This window comes from Brachyistius frenatus, unplaced genomic scaffold, assembly GCF_029030835.1.
Source record: "Brachyistius frenatus isolate BFR_SWC_R1_liver_20210118 unplaced genomic scaffold, ASM2903083v1 Contig_21, whole genome shotgun sequence".
In the NCBI taxonomy this organism is placed as follows: domain Eukaryota; kingdom Metazoa; phylum Chordata; class Actinopteri; family Embiotocidae; genus Brachyistius; species Brachyistius frenatus.
In genome coordinates, this window is record NW_027210620.1 from 1,905,504 (window position 1) to 1,920,155 (window position 14,652).

Consider the following 14,652-nt stretch of genomic DNA (forward strand, 5'->3'; position numbering starts at 1 on the left):
CAAGAAGCCCAGGGTTGCCACCATCACAGAGGGAATAATACCATAAACAAGCTTAATCCCTTTCAAATCGACATAAAATGTTAACAGGGCGGGACACTGGGCTTATTTCATGTAAGGGGGGAATGAGGGACAGAAAACAAATTCTAAGCAGTGTCAGTTTGAAGTCTGAAAGGACGCAAGTGATTGATTTCACTGTTACTATTGATGCTGCAAAATTTCATCAACTGAAAAGCAATGAAACAATGGACCTCAACCTTCAGGTAGGCAATCTGCATGGGGTCACTGTGTAGAGAGGTCATGACTAACTGGACTGGAAATAAGAGCGGAAACACATTTTACTTCCTTTTACTGTGAACTACCGAGATCCAGATAAAAGCTTAAAAAACAGTCCAGTATCATATAAGCGTGTAATATACCCATCAGTTCACTAGAGGATACCGTGTCAGCGTCACGTTTTGCATCACTGAAGCGTGAAAAGTACACGCACGTCTGACCAGGGGTGAAGAAGAAGGTCATGTGACAAAGGCCAAGGAGTGATAAAGTCACAGAAGGGAGCATTAACTATTCAACTTCTTCCACAAGTCATAATGGTGCAATGTTGCGAAAGTCACTCCTTCTTATCAGACGAGCTGGGGAGGAGCAAGTGGTGGATCTGACTCGATCTGATGGAAACCCAATGACGTTACGTCCCGCCCACCGATAGCCGTAACCTGACCGCATAACAAACAGCAACGCCCCCCAAAACACTGCTTTTTGAGGCTTATTTTCTAATTAACGGCAGTATTATTTTCAGATTGTCCACCAAAAAAAAAAATAAGCAAGAGGTACTTTAACTAACAATAACATAAGAACTTTTGGAAAAAAAAAATGGAAAGACTTTGTATTTCATGAGAGAAGTTGAATGGGAGTCTGTGGAGCTGAAAGCTTTTTGAAACCAACCCCCAGTGGCCCTTGGTGGTATTGCAGTTTATGGCACTTCTGCATTGGCCTCATTTTATCAGAACTACGTCAACTTTTATATGAAGTCACTTTCCAAAGCAATTAAATGTTTTAAATCAGAGGAGAACAAAACTCTTTAACTGTTTGCAACTCATAAACATACAGATGTACATCACGTCATGTGATGAGAGGCTGATGCTGAACTTTTAAGGGACATGACCCTAAAAAAGTAAACAACTATAACAGAACAAGTGTTTGTCACAGTTGATACTTGAATACAAGTAAGGGAAATTACATAACCATGACAGGAAATAACTAACTTAGGAAGTCCTCGTGCTCCAGAACAATACCTTCCTTTGGAATTTAAAGATGTAAGTGAGCAAAAATCTGACAATAGGCAGTGGAATTCACGCTTTCCTGTGGACGCACTAGCCGACAATTTTACTGAGAGTATCTACGAACCTCGCATGAGCTGCTTCCGGAGCGAGACAGGAAACAAGGCCCTTTGGCACATTCAGGAATGTCCATGAGGTAGACTCAGTAAGCCGATGTACCTGAGAATTTGCATTGCAAAGGAGGAAATACACATTGTTTGCACTGTCTCTCTACATTTCCTGCCTCAGTTCACGGGCTACAAACACAGCCTCTAACATAAGCACTAAAGCACAAACCTCAGAAACTCCAGGACCTTCCTTAGTCGAAACACACACACACACACACACGCACACACACATCTCTAATTTTACCCCTTGACGCAGCCTCTTGTCTGCTGACAATAGCAGGAACGAAAAAGGCGGTAGGAAAGGATGTTTTTTGAAGGCGTAGGGGGGGTGTAAGGTACCTCGTTTCCTTGAGCGGCGCAGCAGAGACCGCTGAGAGACAGCTGGGACGAGGGAACGAGAGGAGCAACATCCGTACAGAACATCCAAGGTCCCGAGATTTCCCGCCGGGCAACGACCACGTGTCCCGAGCCCAAAGAGCAAGAGAAACGGAGGGAAAGATGTTGTATTGTTCTCCTCTCTCTCCTCCTCCTCCTCCTCCTCTTCCTCCTCCTCCTCCTCCTCCGCATCAACCCCCACCATCAGTGAGACGGATTAACTCTGAGAGCTGCTATAGTACCGAGTGTGTCTGGCTCGCTGTATGGCAGATACACAGACACACACACACACACACACACACACACCAATTAGGCCTTCTCCATGTGATTCGGGTTGACGGACAAAGACAGATGCACTCTACAAAAACACAACAAGGACAATTGGCCTGAAACCGGAGAATTTACTTACGGATGAGCAGCACAGTTGCTCAATTCTCCAAAGAGACTAAAGGCCTAATAAGCCAATTACACAGAGTCTAGATAGTGTGTATGTGTGTGTGTGTGCCTGAGTTTGTGATCGGCACACTCTGGAGGTGATCCGGCTTCAGAGTGATGGAGACGGTGGTGACCCTTCCTCTTCAGCGGTGTTTGTTTTGAGGCTGGACATTTTGATGGAGAGCGTAGCCGGAGCAGCTGTAATGACTTGAGCCTGCATTCCCCGCGGCTCTGGGACCAATGTTTACCTGGAGATGACAGAGGATATGACAGCACGGGGACCTGACAGGGTTGACATTTTAAAGTGAGATCCGACTGAGCCCGGTCCAGTGGGAGTCCGGTTACAGTGGAGGAGGTGTCGAAAGGGACAGAGTTGTGACACATTTTTTGGATTAATATCACGGAGCAGACGGCACCCCGTGTTGCAAGTTACTGTCATCAGGAAAGCAGCAGAGCACAAATTAATGTGCCAGTATCCCGAACAATGTCATCTCTCTAACGACTGGGATGACAAAGTATCAGGCGGACGAGCGAAAAAAAACTAAAAAGAAATAAAAATCCTGCACAATGTCGATCACTTGAAATCATTTTATTACTGTATTACATTAAGGTGATCGACAGTGTACAGGATTGTTTGGTTCTATGACTTTTTGGAAAAGGAAAGGGTTGAAGATTTTTTTTTTCAAATGGCAATAAAATCTAATGAATAAAATCAACATTTCCAAACTTACACACACACAAATGAAAGATTTTTAGTGAGACTCAACCTTTTGTTCAGATGTATCTTTGCAGTCTCTTTTTGTTATTTATAAAATAGTCTATTTGTTGAGTTATTCTTTACTAAGTTAAAGTGAAAAATGACCACCCATTTTTCAAGACCAGAGGTGACGTCTTAAAATTGTGTTTAAACCGGTCTGCGATGCTACACTTTAAGATAGATTATAAAATAGAAAGATTTTCATTCACTTCAAGTAACTAAAAAAAAAAAATCACCAAATGAGGCAACACAATGTTGATTAAGCATATGAAAGCCTTTATATTCTCTGTTAGGTGAACCAAGACTGTATATAAAAATGGACGTAGTGTCCAGGTTTGAAATGAGAAGCCGACATGGAAGTGCCTGAAAATGCAATACCACTGAGGGCCACTGGGGGCTGGCTCCAAAAAAAAATCCATTGTCATTCAAAAAACTTCCACTCCTCTCATGAAATGCAAAGTCAATACATTTTTTTTTTCCACAACTCTTTATGATGTCATGAGCTAAATTCACTCCTTCTGATCGATGTTCTTGGTGATTATTCTGAAAATAATTCCACCATTAATTAGATACTAGGTCTCAAAGAGAGGTATGTTTGGGGGCGTGACTGGTTGGGTTGACAGGCCTGGTGTGCAGGTTGCCGGTAAAGGTGGGCGAGCATTATATCCTCCTTCCCAGCTCGTCAAAGTATAGTCACTTCTGGCTCCAAAAAACAAGATGGCGATGGCCAAAATGCAAGACCGGAGGCTTCAAAACAGCAGTTCACAAACCACTGGGTGACGCCATGGTTGATTGCTACTTGAAAGAGAAGAAAAGTCCAAAAACAATGCTACAATTACTGCTTATTGCCAAAAGTACCGCCAAAGGGAATAAAATGGAGAGCTACAGGATTGTAAAATCTTGACCAATGTGCTAAAATGCAGGAATAATGTTTTCCATGTTCACCACCTTTACTTGGCGTTTAGTTCACTCGAGTGTCTTGGTGTGAAACAATCAATCAACCAATCATTTCAGCACTGAATTCAAAGCACTAATCCGGACGTTAACAATCAAAATGCCCTTCAGAAACATCTACCGACCCTCAGTTTCAAACGCGCAAGTTGGCAATGTGTGAAAGCCATAATTACTCCCCGCCACTTAATATCTTGGTGTGCAGAAATAATCCTTATGAAACTGGCCTGATAATCGCTGCTCACATCGTCAGGCTGAACCACGGAGAACAAAACAAGCCTTCTATTCTGAAACCGTTTTGAAGTCCTGAGTCCTGCTGATGAACCTCTGTTTCACAACACTGCCGACGAGCTTCAGCGTGTTGATGGTAAGTAACACACTGATGGTTATTCGAATTGAGGGTTTGGTGTTGCATTGGGTCTGATGCAAGAGGATGAAGCTCAGTGTGTAAGCTCTTTAAAGGAACATAACTTCAGTGAGTAGCCTTGTTGTTTATGGGTGAGAAGTGGCCGCAACATTTTAAAAGCTTCATGCACACAGAGCGTAAGAAGCTCATGGATTACTCTCAAACATGCAACATCCATCAAATATCTCTCAACACGCCTATCAGACGAATAATGAAGCAATCAGTGCAACCACTCAGCACGCTAATTACAAAATCCTAGCCCGGGACACCCACCGGCAGCTCCCCAGTGTGTGTGTGTGTGTGTGTGTGTGTGTGTGTGTGTGTGCGTGTGTGCGCGTGTGTGTGTGTGTGAGTTTTTATAATGCTTACCAGGAGAAAAATGTCTCACCAACAGACGTTTAATTACCAGAGGATGAGGAGCTTTGGTTGGCCCGTGCCATCATTCATGGCTGAATTCATGAATAGGTAAACAGTAGAGGAACAAGCCGGACTCAGCATGGTTTGGATGAGATCTGCCACCCCTCCCTCCCCCGCCACACACACACACACACACACACACACACACACACACACACACACACACACACACACACACACACACACACACACACACACACACACACACACACACACACACAGTGAGTCAGCAGTGTTTACCATTATGGATGAAGCGGTGGTTCAACGCCACGGCAGGTTAGAGATGGAGCTCCGAAGAAGAGCAGAGCTGGTGTGTGATTTGTTTGGGGAGCTTCGGAGAGTCTGTGATGAAGTGATAAACAGGAGAGGATCCACACCCCTCAGTTCTTACATCAAACAGCTGAAAGAATGAACAACGTAGCGAGAATGATTGCAGTGTTTCATCAGAGACGTACGTGGGATTATCATAAATCTTGGCCTCCACCCATCGGAGGCTGAATTAATTATGAGCGACAAATTAAAGAACAAAACAACATGAAGAATCTCAGTAGGTCTCTGCACAACAGCTGCATTGAATCTCAGTGGGGATTTTTAAAGTAGCAGGAAGAATGAGCACCATAAGACATGTGATGATGGTGGTAGAGCGTGATGTCCAACAACTCTTCAAAATCAGGTGAAAGCATGAAAGCAACTTAATTTAAACAGAAGTTACTTCAATCTTTTAAAAAGAATCTTTCCAAAGCATGTTTTATTTTAATTTCTTTTTTTTTTTATATCATTTCATTGTTATTTTTTTACTTTCCTGTTCTGTAGTTTTAATTATCTGTTTTTGAATTATTTTTATTTTGCGTTATAACCTTCCACTCAAATGTGCCAAATAAATGGTATATATTAATTCACTATTATTATATGACGTGATCTTTTACCATATAAAAGTCCAGCGGCCATAAATAATGCATTAAAAGTAGTCATATGTTAGTAAAACTTGGTGGACTGATCCTTTATCAATAGCTCCTGTTGTCATAGTATCTCTTAATGTATTTCATAATTCTTAAAATCTACTTTTGTTATTATTGGCAGTTATTTTTTCACAAATAAAATGTCAAAAAGCTGGATTTCTTTGTTTTTTGGACTGTTTGTCTGTCTTCACCTCGTTCTTCTGTGACCTCCAGTTTTCATTGTTTTAGTCACCAAATGAAGCTGTTTTTCAGAAGGTTGCAGACAGTGGCACATTCAATGAGGCCGCCTGGTGCCGCTTCAAATAAAATGGTTGCAGCTTTTTGTGCTTCGTTTGTGCCGCATCACATTTGTTCGAGTTTTAGTTGAGAATTTCTAGAACTGGTTCAAACATCAGCCGTGTCACTGGATTCTCTGGTATAAAGGCTGTTTTTTTTTTACTCTCCAATCAACAGTTTGGGTGAGACAGAAGTAGTTTTTCAGATGTCACTGTCGCCCGGCGATCGGGACAAAGAGACTCATTGTATGTCCAAATTATCCCATGTGTCTTTTATTCATAAAGCCTCACGTTGTTCATGTCGGCCTCAGGCAAACAGGGTTCACCTGCAATTAAAAAATAATCCTTAGTGCACGCACCTTTAATTGTGTTTTGTCCAATACTGTTTTTGCAATTCCTGCTAGTACAAACAACTATTGTCTTTACCTTTTATTGAAAGTATGTTGAGCTCACCGCTAAACAAAGCCTGTGCACCTACGCACACAGTGAGGGCTGAATACTGAGATACTTTCCCCGAACACAAAGTTGTGTTTTCAAATCACTTTTGTTCAACACCTTACACCTAGATATATTTACATTTAATGATGTAAAACAAAGAAAAGCAGCACATTTTCACATATGACCACCAGCAAATGTTAGCTTTTGTATTTATATCACCAAAAAAAACCTTTCAATCAGAAAATTTGCATGCTGCCAACACCTCCTGTCATTTTTTTAAAAAGGCAAAAAACGCATCCTGTGGTGTTCAGTGCTGGTTTTAACCCACCGGAGTGAGCAGAGTTGCAGACAAAACAAAAAAAAATGTGCCAGACAAAATGAATGTCAATGGCATTCCAGTGGCCTGTTTACAGCTTTCGTCTTTAAATGTCAAATGCTCGACCCCTCGGGGAGGCGGAGCTGGCTGGCAGAGAATTCACAGGTGTCTCCCACTCCATCACTCTGCTGCCTCTCCCTCTCTCTCTGCAATGTTGGACATGGGACAATATGGCGGGAAGTATAATTAGTGGAGGAGTTAAGAATGGGGCGAGGGCCCAGGGGAGTGCAGAGGAGGCAGCCAAATCTCGCTTGTTATTTTAAGAGCTGCTGCCGTGATATTTTCTGCAGGAGATGAGTTTCTGTACCGCAAATGGCAAATGACAAAGCCGCGTGTGCGTGGAAATTTAAAGGACCATTCCAGTGGTTTTTCACTTTGTTGTCGATTACTGTAAATCACTTTAAAAAGACCAAAAAAAAAATAGCAAACCATTGTGTGAAAACAAACTGAGCTATTTGTCTACCATCCCAGACATCCGGTGGTTTCAAGCGTTTTAATCAGTGTGACAAACTGGCTCAAACAATGCGACAAGTAGGGCGTCCAAGCAAGAGACTTAAATCAAATTAAAAAAAATTTATAAATAAACTAACACAAAAGGAGAGACGGAGTGAGCCTGGATGGGCCTCACACAACCCCCTCTTGGAGGACCTGTACTCCAGGATCCCCGTTATAAGGTAACTAGTATCATAGCATTGTTGATGAAAATAACACAGTATGACATGATGCACAACACAAAGTATTACAAGCTTATAAATGATTTTCATTGTTGTGCTGAAAAAAAAAATACATTTTTACTTTAAAATAGTCACGCATACAAAATTTGTCAAATCCCATTTTTGTGACCATTTCTAGCTTTTAACACAAACAGACATTCAGTGTATGTTATGTGCACTACCTCTCTTCTGTACTTTCCATTGTTAGTAGCTATGTTTGCTCTGTACCAATTGAAATGCCCAAACACATCAATACTCCCAGCACGTACTGGCCATGATGCCGTATAACTGTGTCTAATTACACTGTTGATTCTCAATTTAAGCCTTCTTTATTAAAACAGCACAATAACTCAGGTGGGCCCGCAGTTTGTGTCGCAGCACTGTAGATGTAATATGTATATATTTACATATATATTCATAGCTCTCAGGGGTGGATACACATTTAATCATAAATGGAACTCTGGGATATGTATAATTCATTTTGTATTATTACCAACACACTTTCTGTTATTGTCCTCTAATCACGTGTGTCACCAAATCAACCGGGCAAGTTCAGCACTTGCAAAAACGCCAATATGATCCTCGAACAGCGCAACCATAAAAGAAACAAGAAAGCTCTGAGTTTACTGTAACCGCACCAGATGCATAAACTCTCGTCTCAGAGCTGCTGAAAAGCGAGCAGGAAAATAATTGCGGCCGCTACAGCATGTTTGACATATCGTGTGCCACGGCGAGCTGCAGTGTTTACAGCACAAACAGCCGGCGCAGCGACCGGCGTGGCCAATTTATTTGCAGCTTCTGACAAACCCAAAACGTCAAGTCATCTTTTCTCCCCAAAAGGACGACAGTCTCCTCTTCGGAGAGGGGGGGAGAAAGGAGGAGGGGGGGAGGGTGTGTGTGTGTTTGTGTGTGTGGGGGGGGGGGGGTCAGTCCAGCAGCATCAGCAGCAGTTTCATTTGGCTCGTGCCACTCTCAGTACACATGAGATAATGTGTGAACGGGGAAATCTTGTGGATCAGCTGTCCTTGGCAAGAAACATGCGGCGTTATGAATGTGAAAAGGACACGTTCGAGATGCTATGTTTCCGAGAGCCGGGTTTTTTACGAAGCCAGAAGCCTATCAGGTTACTGTCCAGTAGGATTTAGTTGCTGCGATGTTGCTGCCAATCCTGTCACTCCAGCATCATCCCTCCAAGATAATGCTACTGTCTCCATGGTGACGTAGCTGCCACAAACCACCATCCCTACCACAAACAAACCACGTTAAATCCCACTGGGTAATTTTTCAGCTCCGTGTATCAAAATTGATTTGCGGGGCCCACGCCTCGCTGCGTTTTATTTATTTACTATTAATGTTGTCTCAGATTACCAGGCGGCTTTCCATCGCCCCGGGAACGCAAATCTCTCAGACCAGAGAGCAAGACTGAGGAAGAAAACTGGAGAGAAACACGTGTACGCTGATGTGTAATTGGGGGAGACAAGTCCTGATGCTTTCGTATTTGAGGAGTTCTCCCAGAGGAGGTTAATGCAGTGATTACAACGAAATGTCAGCTCCCGTGACACAAAGGAAAACATCAGCAACATACTGCGTCTGCATTCTGGTTTGCACGTTGGCTGCGTCCCAGTATCCACACTGCCATCCTAATTAGTATGCCAGAAAAACATTTAGTATGTCACAATACAAAAGTACCAGGATGTCCAACTATTTTGCAGTCTGGCTGTTCTGAGTCACAGTCCTCTGTGGGGCGGATGATACGTCACGTCGACTGAGACGCCGAGACAGTTGGTGGCGCCGATGCTCCGCCCACAAATGGAAGAAGAAGTAGTACGGACTGCAGGTTCCCTTAAAAAGTATGTACTGTTGCATGTAGTGTGTGTACAATTGGGACTTAGTACTTCATCATAAAAATGCGTCTTGAACTTTGACCCACTTTGTTGTTTGCAGTAGACAGAAAAAGGATGCGATTTGGAACGAGTAGGCTTCCTTTTACTGCCTCTTCTTCTTCTTCTTTCCTCCTCTTTCTTCCTTTTGCTGTATTCAGTACGCAGGGTAAGAGCCAGTTGTAAAAACCACATTTCCTGCGCTTTTGTTATAAAGGGCATTTCTTCCTCCTCTTCCTTCCATCGACTATATTTCCTTTTACCTCGCGTGACCCGGCCGAGGACTCGGCTCTCGCCTCGCAGAGCGCTGTCGACGAAGAGCATCAGCCGGGCCGCTCTTCAGCCCATCAATCAGACTCTCCGGCAGCCATGAAACGAGCCATATTCGGCACGGAGAGAAAACAATGGTTGGATGTGCTCAGAAGCTCCTTTTTTTTTTTTTCTCGCGGCTCCTCTTTTTCTTGGAATTAAAAAAGCTTGGGCGGAGGTAAGTCACGCAAAACAAACGCTGGTCTTGGCGGGTAATTATAAAAGTGTGTGATTGTGCTATTTGGAGAAAGAAATACTTCCCTTTGCAAAGCAGGGAACGGTACAGTAAAGATGACCAAGCATTAGAAGACAATGTAGGGCGAGTCGTTTTCTACTCGTCACCTCAATCCACCACAACAATTAGCTGCTGACAGTGACATAGCAGCCCAATAATAAGCTGTAGCGAGGTAGGAGGAGGGGGAGGAGGGGGGAGGGGGACTCTTCATTCCCGAGCATATGGTGCCACTTTAATCTACAGCCTCCATCAGACGAGTCTGGCTGGTAGACGAGGTTTGACTCGAGCTGAAATTAAGACGCTTCAATCCGAGATAAGAACGGATGACGCAGAATTGGAGCAACCGTGAGACTGGCAAGTATTCAAATGAAAAGGCTCTTTATGCTTTTTTCGGTGTCGCGAGAAGTTCAGCGCTGATATTACAAATATCAAGACAGAAGAAGTTACCAAGGAAACCAGAGACTAGAGCCTCTCTCGTTTCTTGTTGGTGCTTTTCTGAGATGATGAGAGGATGATGATTTGCTTCCTCGTTAGCTGCGGTGACAACCTGCCATCCATTGGAGGCTCTGAGTAATCCTCATAGGTGAGCCCGGCCTCAGACCCCGTAATCATCGGGCTGATACATGCTGGCATTGCTGCCCTCCCCTCCCCCCCCCTCCCTCTCATCCATCACATGACCCCCAGGGTCCGGACCAGGCTGAGTGTGCAGGGGTAACGCCTGTCTCCCCCAGGACTCCTTCTACGACTCCCACCAGGCCGTCTAATAATCCTATTACACCCAGTCATCTGCACGTCATTAACAAATGTGCTGATTGATCCTAAAACCAAGAAACCTCTTCATGCGTCTGGAGGTCGCCCAAAAAGGAGAACGCAACTCTCTCCGTGTTTCACTTTTCACATGCCGGCGTTACTCAACGTGAGCTTCCTCCTGGGCGTATTTTAAATAAAACAAATTTCTTTATCTGACAAAGACAGTTGGATTAAAGGCGCTCTCACATGTTAACGACACAAACAAACGCTCTTCAAATAGCATGAAGCAAGAAGACAAAGGGGTTGTGCAACTGGCTGTCAAGTTTAAAGGCCGGTAGAGAAAAAAAAAGAAAAAAAAAAGTTTTTTTATAGACTGCAGGGCTAAAGACTAGTTAAGCCAATCCTTATGACTTCCTTGTACAAGAGAACATGAGATTTTTTTTTCAGCCTTTGCACAGAGCATTTAGTACATGACAAAAAAAACAGTCCTTTGTAAAAGCTGCTGATTCAGTTTTATTGTCAAAAAAATACATCTTAGTTGAATACTAAAGAAAAGTTACCATCATTACTTAGCTTATTAACATGCTTACATTTGCTAATTAGCAATGAATACAAACTATGAGGATGATTGTAACATCGTAACTTTTTAAGGTATTTGGACATAAATTTAAGTCCTAAAAGAACTGAAATTTTGACCTATAAATTGTCACAGTTCATCCTCAGGGGAACGTGAATGTCTGTACCAAATGTCACAGCAATCCATCCAATAACTGCGGAGACATTTAACTCAAAACCACAACTACACAAGGTGTAGCTAGAGGAAACGTTAGGAAGATCACAGAAAGTCATTGTGGATTCATCATCTGGGAACCATGAATAACTGTATAAGAAGTTTATACCAATTCAACCAGTAAAAACAGAGCTATTTCATAGAATAAGTGAAAACTATCAGTGGTTGGCAGGTTGGATACAAATTTGGGCCTTTTCAGAGTCATTAGGATTCATCATCTGGGGACCATGATGCCCGTACAAAAGTCAATACCAACCCTACCAGTAAATATCGAGTGAAAACAATGACTTGCTGGTTAAAAATTAGGACAAAATCATGAGGATGCATCCTCTGGGAACCATGAATGCCTATAAAAGATTACATGGACTTACAGACCAACCCAGTATCACCTCAAAGCATGTAATACACGTGCCAGTCCATTAGAGGGTAGCATGTTAGTGTTGTTGCCCCGTGTTGGCCTGAAAGTCCTTGCGGTTACGATTAGGAAAAAAAACCTCCACATTAGCATTACTCACCAAAACTACACCGCTTTACAGAAATCAAGGTTACCTACTCCTGAATTTAAACGAAGTTTGTGACTCGTCACGTGTTTCTAGCCAAAAGTGAGGCCAACCATCACAAAGATATTTACCGGCCTGTACAGACGGACCAACCAGCTTCTTGCTGTGACGGGGATGTTCCACAAACACGGCTATCGAGAAGCTTTTCCATCCGAAGAGCTCCGTCATTTTGCAGCGGACGGATTGTGTGGAACGCGAAAGATTTCAGGTTTAATCTCTCAAGTCTTTCATTCAACGCTAAAATAATATTCATGTGGCTTTTAGCTCTCCGGGGACTTGCTGTCGTCTGCTGTATAAGCTCTTTCAAATACCCCCAAAACTCTCTGAAGCAACACTCCAAAACAAAATAAAAATAAAAATAAATCACCTTACATAACACATTTGCTGCAGCACCTCTGGTTTGTTTCACTGAAATGGAACCTATGGGCCCTTCTTCTTTCTTTGGGTCCTTCTTTGGGCCCTCGGGTCCCTCTTGGCAGCGACAGTAACCATCAGTGGGTGGAAGTGCAGATTGGAGTGGCATGGCTGCAGCAGAGGAATGTGAGGAATTCCCCTTGTAAACACCTCATGCTCGGACGGTCCCTGCACTCTTATCTACCCCCCTCCCCACCCCACCACCCCTGTACCCATAGTCCCCCTTTAATCATCAAGATGGTTAGTTATTCGTTACCAACCCCTCCCCGCTTCCTCTTCTATCTGCCTTTCCTGTGGTCTCTGTTCGCAGGTGGGTTTGCCAAGAACGCAAGTATTTTGTTTACCCGAGGCACCCCGTAGTATATTATTTACTCTGATACCCCCCCACCCCCCACACCCCCCCAACGGGCAAACAGAGCCGGTTCTGATCCTACTGTATACAGTACAATGGCTTTCAAATGTCAACACCTTGAAAGAAAAAAGGAGGTCGGGCAGTCCTGCTCGACTCGATGGGAACACTCTTTAAGCTGATAGCATCAAAAGTGGCTGGGGGGGGATTTTGTTTTTATTTTTCTTCTTGGTTGAATAGCTTGCTTTTCAGCACCACTACACCCCCTCCCTCCCCCCCTCTCCCCTCCCCCTCCCCTGTATTTCCTGTGCATGAGCCCCCTCTCAGCTTAAATGAAAGTCATTTCGAAAGCAGCTGAAGGGGCCTTCATTAATACTGCATGGCATTTAGAAAACACAGGAAAAGAAACACGGTCACAAGCCGCCATTCCTCCCCTCTTCTTTTTTTTTGACCCTGAGGTCAAAAAAAAAAAAAAAAAAAAAAAAAAAAAATCTCCTGTTTTGACAGCTTGCGGTTTTGTCAGGCTGGATGAAGGTGCGAAGTCCATCCTGAGTTCACACTGTGAGGCACGAGGGGCCCGTGGTGGTGGTGGTGGTGGTGGTGGGGGCTTACATTCCACCTCAACGGTGTACCACTCGCTACCAGTCACGAGGGACGCTTACTTACAAGCACCAAAACCCGCTCACGTTGTCGCCGCCGCGTTCCCCCCCCCCCCCCCACCACCACCACTTTCCCATCAGCTCGGACTTTCCGCCTGCGAGAGTCACAAACCAGATTTCTATTTTTTTTTTCCCTTTCCTGGAAATTCCCTGGTAAGTTTGTTTAAGAGAGGTCTGCTGCTCTGGATGGGATACACGATACGTTCCGGATGTTTTTCAGCGTTAACGTAGACTTTTCGTGACCTTCCTGATAACAGATTGTTCAGCCGCTGACCTCCGAAAATTCCTCCCACTCAGTAGGAAGGTGTTGAAATGACTGACAACAACTTCGGCCTCCACCGTACTACAGTCTGCACATCAGAAAGAGGTGGCGCTGCTTTGTCTCGGTGATAATCTGCACACCGTGTCGCTCACCCGTGAGGTTTTATCTGGTTTTAGGGAGCTTGCAGCTTACAGAAATAAAGGCTTTCAAGTCCGTTACAGATTGTAAAACCCTCCGAGATGAAATTGAGATTTCGGTGGTATCCGCAGCGAGCACATGTTCTAATTGCTTTGTCGGTCCAATCAAGAGTCCAAAATTGAAATATATTTTGTTGAAAATATAATAAAACAAAGAAAAGATGCAAAAGAAATTAAAAGAAATCATGGTCCCCAGAGGACAGCTCATACTGATTTCAATGATCTCTGAACTTATTTCTGTTGCACCGCAGAGAGGTTGACTTTTGCATATTTCAGTGAAACATCCCGATCCTTTAGTTTAGGAACTATTTACCTGTTAAACTAAAAAAAAACGTCAGTTGCTCATTGGACTTGCTGCTAATTGGCAAATGTTAAACTAAGATGGTCCAAATGGGGGAACAATTAACCCGCTGAACGTTTGCACCTTGGCGTTGTCATTGTGACCGTGTTGGCGTGCTGATCTTAGCATTTTCCTGAAAGCAGAGCTGCTACCATGACGAATGCCTTCAATGACTAATCGATTATTAAAACAGATATGAAGGCGATTTCCATTGGATCTTCCGACGCTTAACTAATCGATTAAGTGCCTACTTTGAGTAGTATATTTCAGATACTGCACATAAACCTATTTTTGCTTAAAGTTAACCTCAAACTCAGTAAGTAGATGGATAAAAAAAACAAAAAAAAAACAGGATTTTGAACTA

At 43.4% G+C, this 14,652-nt stretch overlaps 1 protein-coding gene across 4 annotated transcripts in view; it reads right to left on the reverse strand.

Annotated features, from left to right (window-relative positions):
- Positions 1–14,652, reverse strand: part of tmem108 (transmembrane protein 108) — a 49,532-nt gene that overhangs the window by 32,047 nt on the left and 2,833 nt on the right. Inside the window, exon 1 of one of the 4 annotated variants that reach the window (XM_069696523.1) lies at positions 5,023–5,158. The exons of 2 other annotated variants lie outside the window; for them this stretch is intronic. The gene's annotated coding sequence lies outside the window, so the exon portion shown is untranslated. Of the gene's footprint in view, positions 1–1,780; positions 1,863–5,022; positions 5,159–14,652 lie in introns of those variants that run through there. One more of the 4 variants, XM_069696521.1, reaches the window with a different exon arrangement.